Source organism: Thamnophis sirtalis, unplaced genomic scaffold, assembly GCF_051295495.1.
Source record: "Thamnophis sirtalis isolate CommonGarterSnake01/CBP01778 unplaced genomic scaffold, rThaSir2_p1.2 scaffold_1, whole genome shotgun sequence".
Classification (NCBI taxonomy): domain Eukaryota; kingdom Metazoa; phylum Chordata; class Lepidosauria; order Squamata; family Natricidae; genus Thamnophis; species Thamnophis sirtalis.
Window position 1 is genome coordinate 122899197 of NW_028261381.1, and position 12562 is coordinate 122911758.

Below are 12562 nucleotides of genomic sequence, written 5' to 3' on the forward strand. Positions count from 1 at the left end.
TTTTGTAGGAAACCAGCTGCAAAGACCATAAACCATGATCATGTGACCACAGGATGCTGCAAGCAGTTTTAAATAGTTGTTGTCAAGTGCCCAAATTGTAAATTATGTGATTGTGGGAATGAGGCAACATTTTAAGTGCAAGGACAGATAATAAATCACTTCTTCTGAAGACATCATAATTTGAATCATTGTTTAAACAGACATAAATTGAGGACTATATTAATTATTCCTCCTAGTAAGAAATATTAGGGCAATATCAATTAATGGATTATTTATCTATATCATCTCTTTCTATTTTTAGAGAGAATTCAATAGAGTATTTTAGATTATACCCATATTTATATAATCTCAAACCTAAATAGATTATTTGGCAATGTGTCCTATTGATTTTAATAGGACTTATTTCCATGTAATAGGCTCAGGATTGCAGATTATATTGGTTGGCTGGGTGGCCTTTATTGAGTCTTATGTGCCTATTGATTGATAAACTTTCAGAAGGTAAAGGAAGCATGTTCACAGATACCTAAAAGGATGGGATTGAGGGAAAAGGTCAAACTTGATTATTTCCCCAGTGCCTTTTGAAACTAAATCTTGTTTTATAAAAATCAATGAGGGTTTCCACTTCAATGAAAAGATATAACTCTGATTTAAACCATAAGCTACAAAAAATTGGTGTTCATAGCTGCTTTTGCATATACCTACCCGTAAGGACCCTGGTGTGAGATCATATAGCAGCTAACGTGGCTATTTTAAAGAAAATTGTGTTTTACAAATGGAATTATAGTTGATGTAGCATGCTCTTACTTTTTTTTTCTTTTCTTTCCCCTTTTCCTTTTAGAAACTTGGCTGCATTTCAGATGTAGGCTTATCCTCTAAACCCTGGGATGACCTCTAATTCCATTGTATCACTGCCTTTTGTTACACTTGACTCCCAAGATAAATTTTCTTTCCAAATGTTATTTGTACATGTTGGCTTTGTAACCAGGTTGCATATGCTGGAGCAATTTCAGTTATCATTTGGCTTTGTAGCAAAACAGTTTTCTTTCATATGGGTTTATATGCCAAGCTACCTCTTAACAACTTTCTTTTCAAATGTGTATGCCTCTGTATGACATCTCACCCACTAATATTTTAATGATTTTGCAATTGCACAGTTTCTGTGATCATTTTAAGTCATCATTTCAGAACTGTAAATGTCATTAGTTCTCCTGTTTTACGTATCACATTTGGTATTTTATGAGTACAATAACCCATATTGTTTATTGAAAATATTTTAGAAAGGAAATTTTGATTACAGCAAAAAGGAATCAATTGCTCCTGAGTCAAAAGAACCGGTTATACAAAGTAAACACAAATGTATCCTTTTGCTTTTTCTAAAAAACAAAACAAAACAAAACTATGCAACACTTCAAGAAACAGCTATGTGGTGTTGTATATTAAGAATTGTTAACATTGTACTAAATTAAATAAAACATTTTGGTTTTCTACTATGCTTCTTGAGGTGGTAATCAGAAAAGAACCCCACATTTTAAAAAAAATGGTGCCTTGCTGTATTTCTTATAACATTTATTAAAAAGTTGCTTTCACAGTAAAATTACGTTCATTTGAAAGAAGGAAATAGCAAGGTGTGAATCGTTTCTGTATATATGTATAACCAAGTGCAAACATTGATGTACAATGACAGTATAAAATGCTTTAATGTTTGTGATGCCTGGTGGTGTAGAAAACATAAGCCTTAAAGCCACTAGATTGCATGATAATTAGAACTGGCATAATAAACATGAGTTTACTGGGGAAATTTTAGAACTGGCTCTCATTTACCCACATCTGTCTAAATATTACATGGATTTGACATAAGTATTTGAATATTTATAAGGGCCTCTCAGGTTTTGTGTAGGCCTTTAGGAGCAACTTTGTCTGTGACCCTTCTGTCCTGAAAGTTCAGCTACTTCTGGTAAAATTGGAAGAGGATTTTGAACTACAATCTCATCCTGGAATAATTCCCTTACTGTCTCCACCTGTTAAGATGCCCATTTGGAGACCATAATAAGAACCAGGAAAAGTATCTATTTTTTTTGAAAACTTTCCCTTTCCACCTGGGTTTTTCCCCCACAAAAAAATGAATTTTGTCCCTCTCTCCCTCCCACCCACCCACCCCTCCTCTCTCTCTCTCTCTCTCTCACACACACACACACACACACACACAAATATCCATTATAAAATGCCTCACTCTGAGGTTTATTGCCCCTTCAAGGATTACAACTAAGTTGGTCAAAAAGGTTTCTTAGTTTCCAAGTTCCTGCTATACAGCTGTCACTTGTTTAGTGACTGCTTTATTTAGCAAGCCGTTACAATGATGATGAAAAAGTAATCTTTGAAGGTCTGTAAAGCAAAGGAGAGCTGATCATAAGATCATAAGTACAATAACAATTTCACTTAATGACTGCTTTACAAAACAACTGAATTGTTGGTTGCAATTGTGGTCGCTGAGTGATGCCTATTTCTATATTTTGCAACACTGAACGTAAGTATAAAGGAAAAGACAGATCTATGTACAATGTACAACTGCTAATTTCTACCTAAAAATATAGATTTACTACAAGATGACAATGTTGTGCCACATCTGAAATTTCATTGATACTGAGAAAGAATGGCTTATTTTCTACAGTCTCATCTTCTGTTGTTGTATCTGAAACCTTCCTCCCTTCCCAAATGATATTGGTATTGCCTGAATATTCCCTCTGTTCACTGTGGGTGATGACAGGACAGAAACTTGTTGATTTTGACAACTGGGCCTCTTGTCATTTTTGGTGCTTTAGACCAACGGACTCATAACAACAAAGAAGTATATAAGTTTAGTTACTGAGTTTAATTGTTTTTTTAATATTTTAAAGTCCACAAGAGTATATTCCTAAAAAAATAAAAGATGCAAATCTTCCCTAGTTGTGCACTCCAATGTGATGAGACTACAGTAATAAAAGGAAACTAATATGTGATCATCCTTCATAGTGATCATTTATAGGTTTCCAAAGTTCTTATTTTTCAGTAATCTGGTTGATGCAGTACTTAGGTAAGATATAAACCACAAGTAAATATGGATGAAAATGGAAACATACATATTATAAACTGATTCTTATATACAGGGTCAAATGAATGTGGTATATTAAAGTTGATGTTTCCGAATAAAAGGCTGAAAGCTTTGTAATAATATTCAGATTTGATGAATCTCTCATCCAATTACAAGTTAAGATTGTAAATTCAGATAATGCATTGATTTCCCAGTTCAATCCTGTTTTATTAGGCAGTCTTTGGGCCATTCATATTTATGCTCTAATTGGAAAGTGTCTTGCTATTTTATTTACTTTTCTTCCAACAATGTGCACATAAAATCTGAGAATTTTAAATGTATAAAAGAAACCAAATCATTTTCCTCCCAAAAATAACTACATATTGCTAACCCAAATGTGATTTGTCTATGGATCTCTCCCTCTCTCTCTCTCTCTCTCTCTCTCTCTCTCTCTCTCTCTCTCTCCCTCCCTCTCCCTCCCTCCCTCCCTCTCCCTCTCTCTCTCTGTGTCTGTGTGTGCATGCGTGTGCATGCATGTAATGGAAAGGCAGGTTTGGCATAGCTTATTCCATGCATAAATTCTACCCAGATGCCTTCAGGAAATTCATACTATGTACAATTAATTATATTTTGAAGAACTCCCCATTTGAAGAATTATAGAACCATATTATTGGTTTGCTAAGCCACTGGGGAGGAACAAAAGCAACTGCCTTATATCAAGTTAGAGCTGCTTTTTGTGACTGACAGGAGAACACCAAAGACTCCAATAGCTGTCATTTCTATCACCTGCTGCCTGGTCAGATGCCAGAAGTTTAACTCAAGATCTGTATATAAAAAGGCACTTTGCTACTGAACTGTTTTAGCAACAGAGCCAACAAAATGAAATGGCCAAAATGGGTGATTCTGAAGTTTAATAACAATAATCCAAAAAAGAGGGTCCAGAGAAAAGGAGGGAGAAAAGAGTCAGTTGTTAACAAGGTTCACAATCAATTCACCATACATATCTCTGAGAGTTTCGCAGAAGGGTTGTGAGAAAGTCAGAAATACGGGACATAATGTACCGTAGTTGGATAGAGTACTTTGTACATGTTTAAATCACTTGTTTACTTTCATGTTCATCAATACTATTCCAAACTAAAGCCTATCTTAAAACAGCTTCATTTAGTCATTAAGGTTTGTGGGAAATGCTATTTGTTTTCAATTTAAATAAAGAGTTAAATTTTAAATTCATTAAATGATCAATTTGCTACTTTAAATAAAGGAGTATAACACCAGCCTAACAAGCCATATAAGCTTAAAATGACTTTTGTTGAATGGTTGTAACAGGGTGTCCCACTGGCCAGCTGCATCACACGCAGGCCACCCCACTCCAGCTTTGCGAATAGGAAAAATGTCACAAAGCATCACATGATGGCAATGTGATGCCGCAGATTTGACACCCATGGGCTATAGTAACAGACTCTCTCAAGTCTGAATTCCTCCTCCCTCCCTTCCTTTATCTTCCCATGAATTAGGAAAGGGCCTGTCTGATATATTCTCTCAATTTTTGAGGATGGATTAAGGTTGTCCTTGTCTGATTTTTGCCTTGGCAGAAGCTCTTCCTTCTGTCCTTCAAAGCCATTCCCTTTTCCTCTATAATATAGCAATAGCACTTAGACTTATATACTGCTTCACAGTACTTTACAACCAGTGGTGGGTTCCAGATCCAGTTGCAACCGGTATGGTACAACGGGGCCTGGCGTCCACCACATGAACATGCACAGCGCACATGTACATGTGCTCAGCGCACGCACACATACTTACCACCTGTGATGCTCTGCGATGCTCCAACTGCTTGGCGGAGCATCACATAGGAGCCATACGCTCTGTGCACATGTGCAGAAACCCCAAAGAGCTCAAATACCGGTAAGGAGTGCAGGCAGGCGGGCGGGTTGTCCGGAGCACCGTACCGGAACAGTACCCAGTGATCCTGGCAGGCACCGGTACACCTGTACCAGGGCATACCGGTCGTAACCCACCACTGTTTACAACCCTCTCAAAGTGGTTTACAGAGTCTAACCCCAACAAGTCTTCGTTTTACTGACTTGGGAAGGATGGAAAGCTGAGTCAACCTTAAGCCAGTAAGATTCAAACAGCCGAACTGCTGGCAATCAGCAGTCAGCAGCATGCAATACTGCATTCTAACCACTGTGCCTCTACAGCTTCCTTCTACCTATGCTTGAAGTAAGAAATACACTATACAGTAGACCCTCTGGTTATGACCATAATTCGTTCCATAACTTTGGTCGTAACCCAATATTGTTGTGACCCAAACCTAATTTTGGAAATTTGGCTCTTACAAAAAATGGCGCAGAAGAGAAAATCGGCCATGGGGGAAAAATTATGAATCTTTGGGTCAGAACCCCATTTGGTCATGGTCAGACCAGAGGTTCCTGACCAGAGGTTCTACTGTATATTTCTAAATATATTTCTTCATAGAATAAAAAAGTCACCATCACACACAAATTACAAAATTATCCCCTAAATGCTAATTGTTCAATCATCTAGACCTTGTTTTATTTTGATGAATACAAAATGAACTGTTCATTCTACAACAAAGGTAGAGGAATTGTATGATGAAGGAGAGGCTTTGAGCATATTTGGGGTAAAGTGGACATGTTACAAAATGGCTGCAATAGGATGATTGCTAATTAACAAACTGGCTGCTATGATGGACCTGGCATTGATATACAATGAGAAGGAAAGACAAAAGTTAACAAAAAAAGGAGGAGACAGACACTTCAGAAGTGCCCTTGAAAAAAAGAATTACATTTTCCAAAACGCATTGAAAATTGGCAGTTGGGATTTCTCTTTCACAAAACACAAAGTCCTCTAGAACAGGGTGTCAAACTCAATATCTGTACACTCCGGCCTGTGGGGTGCTTAGATCTGGTCCATGAGGCCACCCTGGAAACAGTAAAGGAGCAACCTGCGGTGTCTCTGTCATTGAAAACGGACCTCGAGACAGTCATGTGTGTTCCTCCTGGGCTCAGTTTTTGCTAGCAGAAGCACCATGGGCCAGTCTTTTGCTTTTCACTGGCAGAGGACTAGAAACAAACTAAAAACAAAAGAAAAGAAGAAATGTTTCCCCTTTTGCATTTGAGCACCACGAAGGGACAGGAAAGGGGAAAGGGAAAGAGGGAAGACAATGAAAAAGAAGGGAAGATTGGAAGAGAGCAAAGAAGGAAAGATGGAAAGGAATAAGAAAGGAGAATGAAGAGAGAAGGAAAAAGAAGAAAAGGGAGGGAGGGAGGGAGGGTCTGAGGGAAGTCCTGCCTTGGTACTTGGCCACCACAGGGGCTTCTGACACGAGTGACATTGAGCTGGCCACACCTACCCCAGCCATGCCCACCCCAACCCCCCAAGGTCAAACACAACCCTGATGTGGCCCTCAATGAAATTGAGTTTGATACCCCTGCTCTAAAATGTCTATCATCTCAGTGGGACTTCTGTGGAATTCAAAGATTGCAAAAAGACAAGGCAGGTATCCATCAAAAGAGGCAACTGGGTACACTGACCGTGAATATCATGTTCCCATTATTCACCCTATAGTCAGTTGCACTTATTTAACTGGAAATTGTAAAATGATGTCAGGTGAAAACATTTAAATCATCATCAAGATAATATGAAAAAATGAGGGCAAGCTTTGGGGTGTTCATGGGTGTTATCACAATAGCCACATTGTCTAGCATCTATGTCAAGACATTCTGAGTCCAGCTGCTGACTACAGCTAAGATGATGCTTAGTGTTACAACTTGGATTTGCTCATTATTTGGGGAAAGAAGGAATAAAAGGAAAGAAGGAAAATATCTTGTCACCCAATAAAATAGCAGCAATTCTCTCTCTCAAACATCATCCAATTTCCTCCCACTTAAATGTCCAATATTCTATTCCACCTTTGAGCAGATAGATGGACTGGGGTGAACAGTGCTTAAGAATTAGCAGTTCTATTCACCGTGTAAATGTTGGTTACTCCTTTCTAAGCTCCGGTTCTAAATTCTTCTGGCACAGTAATTATAATGGACATCCTAGGTGAATATGTGGCTTTTACCAAACATGAATCATTGTTAAATGCATGTATTACAAAGCATCGTGGATTTCATGGGCATTTACATTTTGACATAAAATTCTGGAATGTGAAAATGTCAGATTTTCTCATATGTCTGAGATATCTAATTAAGTTGGAAAATTGGCCATGCAAGATCAAGTCTCACTGAAGGCCATTTTTAATACACTGATGATTATTTTTCCAATGCTTTTAGCACAGTATCATTGCCTATTTGACCTGGGTCTCAATAGCTATATGGTAGAATCTGATTTGTTGTAGAACATCATTTAGAAATGGAGAAGTTGTGAATCCTTTAAAGATACTGTATATGTGAAACAAGATAATTGTGAAGAGAAGTTTACCCTGGTAAGGCAGACATGAAACAGGATTCAAATTAATTAATTAATGATTGCTTAAGACAGATGTCATGTACTTTTAAAGCCCCAGAGGATTCTCACTGAAATTGAATATTTGTGAAAGCATACCTGATAAAAGAATAGTTTTAAGTCTTTGCCATGACATATAATTAGTCTGCTGGTCTTCATTGCTACAAGGATTATAGAATCAAACGTCTTTGTAGGGCTAAAATGGTACTGTATCTCCTAACTATAGAAAAAGCTTCAGCAGTCAGAAATCCACTAAAATTCTTGACAATGAAACCACTGCCCCTCCCGACTCAAAATAATCTATTTGGCTTCTGAAAGTAACTTTCCTCCAACTCAGGCTGTATCTAACTCAGCATGGTTTATTCTGACTGGCAGTGTCTTATCAGAATGTCAGGCAGAAAATTTTGTCATCATCTGATGCTAAAACACGAACTCTGCAAAACAGAGCATGCCCTCTCTTATTCTGCTATGGGATTTTCCATAGCGGACATTGAGAGGGCCTTAAAACCAATGTGATGGGTCAGCAGGTGGGCCTAACCCATCTGCATAGTGAGGTAGATATTAGTCTCATGTATGGTTTGGGAATTTATTCAGAAGTGCCTTGTTCCCCTTGAGAGTGCATGGTTATTCCATTGCTCATTAGCCCTTTTGAAGCTTGTGCATGAGCCTGAAAATAAAGTTCCACCGCTTTAAGGAATCTATTAATTAAAGTTCAGACGGTACCTTTTTCTAGGTTCTGTGGAAATCTGGTTATTTTAATGAATTATCAGAAAAGAGTTGTACTCACATTAAGTCTGAAAGAGCTTCTGAATCATGTTTGAAATATGCAGAGCTCTAGTAGATACATATTCATGTTTCATGCCATTTTTCTCCTCCTTTCTATTCCAAAGGGAGAGGGGAACCTCCCACTTCTTTAAAGTCACCAATTCACAGACATCCAAAGGACACAATGTCTACTTTTCTAAATGTGGCAGAATTTCTCATTTCTTTTCTAATTCGGTGGCAGAATTTAGAAGACTGGTGACATTACCTGTAAGAAAACACAAATTGATGGAATTGGATTTGGTGTGTGTGTGTGTGTGTGTGTGTGTGTGTGTGTGTGTGTGTGTGTGTGTATTTGTTTTACAAAAGTATACACACAGGATTGAAACAGAGAATTCTGACTGGAGAAACAATTAGGAGGAACAGCCACCTTGGGATACAGAAGTGCTAGGACTCCTGATCTACTTAACCATCCCATTCCTTGATCCAGGCTTTTAACAAGGTAGATCATATCAGATAGAGCTACCCATGCTGGGCAAATAAATAAATAAATAAATCACGTGACACCTATATGGCAACAAGAGGAGAGAGTTTTCTGTGTGTTCTGCTGTTGTGTCAAATGGTGGTCCAGGTTTCGCAACCTTGACATAGTAGCCTGAAAGAGAACCAACAGTCGCCGTATCAGAAAAGCAACAGGGAAGGCAAAGAGACCAAGCCAAGGCAGAATCTGTCACGTCCTCTCCACTGCTACTCCCAGGTTGGTCATTGCTAACTAGATGGCAGAAGTCCATCAGAAGTCCAGTTGATCAGGAGAAGGTGAGAGATTCTGCAAGACTGAGATGAGCACACACCTATGCAGAGAGGATAGTCTTGGGCCCTGAAGAATTCTCCAGGTAATTCCACTCAAGAGAAGAAACAACTAGTTAAATTTGGATCATTTTTCTCTCTCAGGTATTTTCCAGATTACTTGAGGGAGTATATTATTTTTCCAGAATTGAATTGCTTCTTCTATTACTGTATTCAACAACTGAGCAGAAGGAGGAATATACTGCCATCAGTCCATAGCCATGGTCAGATCACTTAACAAATTTCTCATTTAGCAACACAAATTTTGGACTCAATTGTGGTTGTAAGTTGAGGACTACCTGTATTTCTTCCTCTTCCTATTTTTCTATAACAACTACCCTGTGAAGTGGGTTGGGCTGAAAGAGTAACTGCTCAAGAGCACCCAGCTGGCTTTCATGCCTTAAAGCAGGATTAGAATTCACACTCCCCTGGCTTCTAGCCTCTCACCATGAGCAAACTGAATTTTAGTCTTTCTTCTTAGACTTTTAAGCAGTCTTCATCTATTCTTTTCTCCAGTGGCTGCTTCTTCATCACAATTCATATAGTAACTTCTGAACTGATTGGTGGCACAATTGGATTTCTGCTGTTTACTAGCTCTTCACATAGAACTATGCTTGCTCTGTTCTCTTTAGGATCTTATCATTATCTGTAAACTTTACTTTTTGATGCCTTAACTATGTTTCAAATAGTGTGATTTTAGAGTTCACATTCTGATCTGCCAATGTTGCTGGTAATTTTTGGAACAATCCCAGAATTCTGTCCATGCAAAATATGTTTGCAAAGAATGTTTGTAAGGGCATTGGGGAAGGGACACAGAGATGGGCATTTTCAACAGGGTCTTCTATCAAATTTAAGAATTGCATCTTTATTCTTGAGATTTATGAAACTGTTAAAAACATGGGTCTTTTAAAAGCATATGGGATTGTGGAATCAGCTGTTGAACTTTAGATAATTGGTTTTTCTGTTAAAATAGTATGGAATTTTGAATGGATAAAGATAAGACAGTTTGGTGTAGTTAGTTAAGCATCAGGCTAGAGACCAGGAGATTATGAGTTCTAGTCCCACTTTAGACACAAGATCACCTGAGGAACTTCGGGCCAGTCCCACTCTTAGTCAGGAAGCAAGCAATGATAAATGATTTCTTAAAAACTTGTCAAGAAAACTGCAGAGACTAGACGAGGCACTCTCCAGATGTGAAAAACTGACTTGATGCACATGTGGATTTGTGCGCACGCGCGCACACGCACACAGACATGCTCACATGCACATGAACACAAAGATATGACATTTATATTATTGCAAAGTGGTTATTTGATTTTTATATGTTAATTTATATATTTACATTTATATGCCTGATACTTTGCTATAAGCTACTAAGAGTCATCCTAAATGAACTGGCAGAAAAGTACTTGAAATAAATAAAAAGTGAAATACAGTTAAAACAAGGAAACAGAACTACAGTTCTACTAAAATCAGTGAATCTGCTCGTGTAAGTTGGTAAAATTTAAAAAACTGGGATGCTGTTACTAAATATGCGGCTATTTAATACCAAACTGTTAGTCGTTCTAATATGGTAGATTGGATGTGCTAAGAATTAATGATTCCAATTACCTGTCAGGCTACTAGAAAGCAGCATTAAAATTATCTCCACTATGACTGTTTTGGTATTTGAACTATGAGTCCCGTAGGGGATGAGTAGCATATGCAGTTACCATGGAGGCTACTGTGATAGATTATGTTTCAATAAAGAAAAACACTCCTGTTTCAGAGTTGGGTAAGACCATTTCTAAAGAATAACACTTCCTTAATCACATATTTTGATGAAGGGGAATATGCACATGTGAATCAGCACTGCTCATTTCCTTTTAGGAGAACTGACATCTTAAACTGCACAAGACAATGAATCACCTTGTCAAATAAAGCACAAAATGGAAAAACCTGTTACCCAACTCATCTGATATAATGACATTTGCAACAACATGTTTGAGGCGATAAAACAACAATAATGATTATATTTTCTTTAGACTTTTATTGTACTCTGAAAGTTTTATATAATCATACACTTTCTCTTCATGGAAACATTATAGTCTGGCATTTTTCTGGCATTTTAAAACTCCCTGTGAACATGTAACATTATTATTCAAATTAGGTGAATTAATTTTAGTTGGTGCTTTTTCTTAGACTTAGAGAACCCTTTCTAACAAGTGACTTCCAAATAGATAGGGACTATTGTTTCCAAACTTTTGGAATTCCCAACCAAGTTGATCTTTATCTCTGCTAGCTGGCTACTTTGGGAGATTAATACTACCTGTAGAAAGCTTTAAGAGCATATATTCCAATATGCCTCATTTTCCTTGATGGTAAGAAATTCAAAACTGTTGTACATTTACACTTGATGAAGATCCATGACAGTATACCCTGATATTGTTCCCAAAAAACAGTGTCTAAAAATATTATATGTACATTATTACACATACAATATTACATATACATAAAACCCCTTCTCTTACTTGCTCCATGAAATAGAATGAGGTCTATGAAAGATTATGCTACAATAAATCTGTTCTTTAGAGTAGGGCATGAGACTTTTCTGTTTTAAAATCAAATTAGAATATTTTGTGCAGCATTCAAGTCCTTTTGGTTCCAAGAGAATGTCTGTTAATTTCCTCTTAAATGTCTACCTTTGAACTTAGTGATTTCTATGTAAATTTGATAGAAGAACTTCTATAATAGGAGACTCATTTTCTGTGGGCTGGTCTTTATGTATTCAAAAAAGAGATAATGGAGATATCAGCAATTCTGGGAAAAATAAAACTGTAAGAATGCAAACTTAGGGTAGAAAAAATGTAAGGAAAGAGCTGGCATTTCTCAGCAATGATTGATCCTATGCAGAGGATCTAGACCATGGGTGTCAAACTCAATTGTGGCATGTGATGTATTGTGACTTTTTTGCCTTTGCAAAGCTGGGGTGGGCACGGCCTGTACGTGAGGCATCCATCCCATGGCCTGCCACTTTGACAGGCCTGATCTAGACCATTACACAAGGAAGACAAAAGTGAAAAAATGCTGAGAAAGATGCATGGAGTGAAGATCCTGGAAGTTTGCATAGCTTGCTGATTGGCTTCCTGGAGAGGAATACAAAAGAGTGCAACATTTTCTTTATAATATAGTAATTCGCGATTTGCAGTACACTAATCTGTTTATTTCACATGTAGGTGGGAAACTATGACATCAGCTCTGAAAATTCATGATTAGAAAAGAAGCTTCATAGTAGTCTACAACTGATATTCTGCATCAGAAAGGGGAAAAAGGAAATATCTCAAATGCATTTTTGGAAAAAAAAAGACATTTCACTCATTCATTTGAAAGTGGAAATTGACTGTTCCATCTCAGTTTTCCTCTCTCCTTCTCTTC

General features: G+C 37.5%; 1 protein-coding gene across 3 annotated transcripts in view; it reads left to right on the plus strand.

Annotated features, from left to right (window-relative positions):
* The window catches only part of AKAP6 (A-kinase anchoring protein 6), a 267040-nt gene extending 265242 nt beyond the window's left edge, over positions 1 to 1798 (plus strand). For all 3 annotated transcript variants that reach the window (XM_087723435.1, XM_087723439.1, XM_087723448.1), the window contains one exon: positions 839 to 1798. The gene's annotated coding sequence lies outside the window, so the exon portion shown is untranslated. The remainder of the gene's footprint in view (positions 1 to 838) is intronic.
* The last annotated feature ends 10764 nt before the right edge of the window (positions 1799 to 12562 follow it).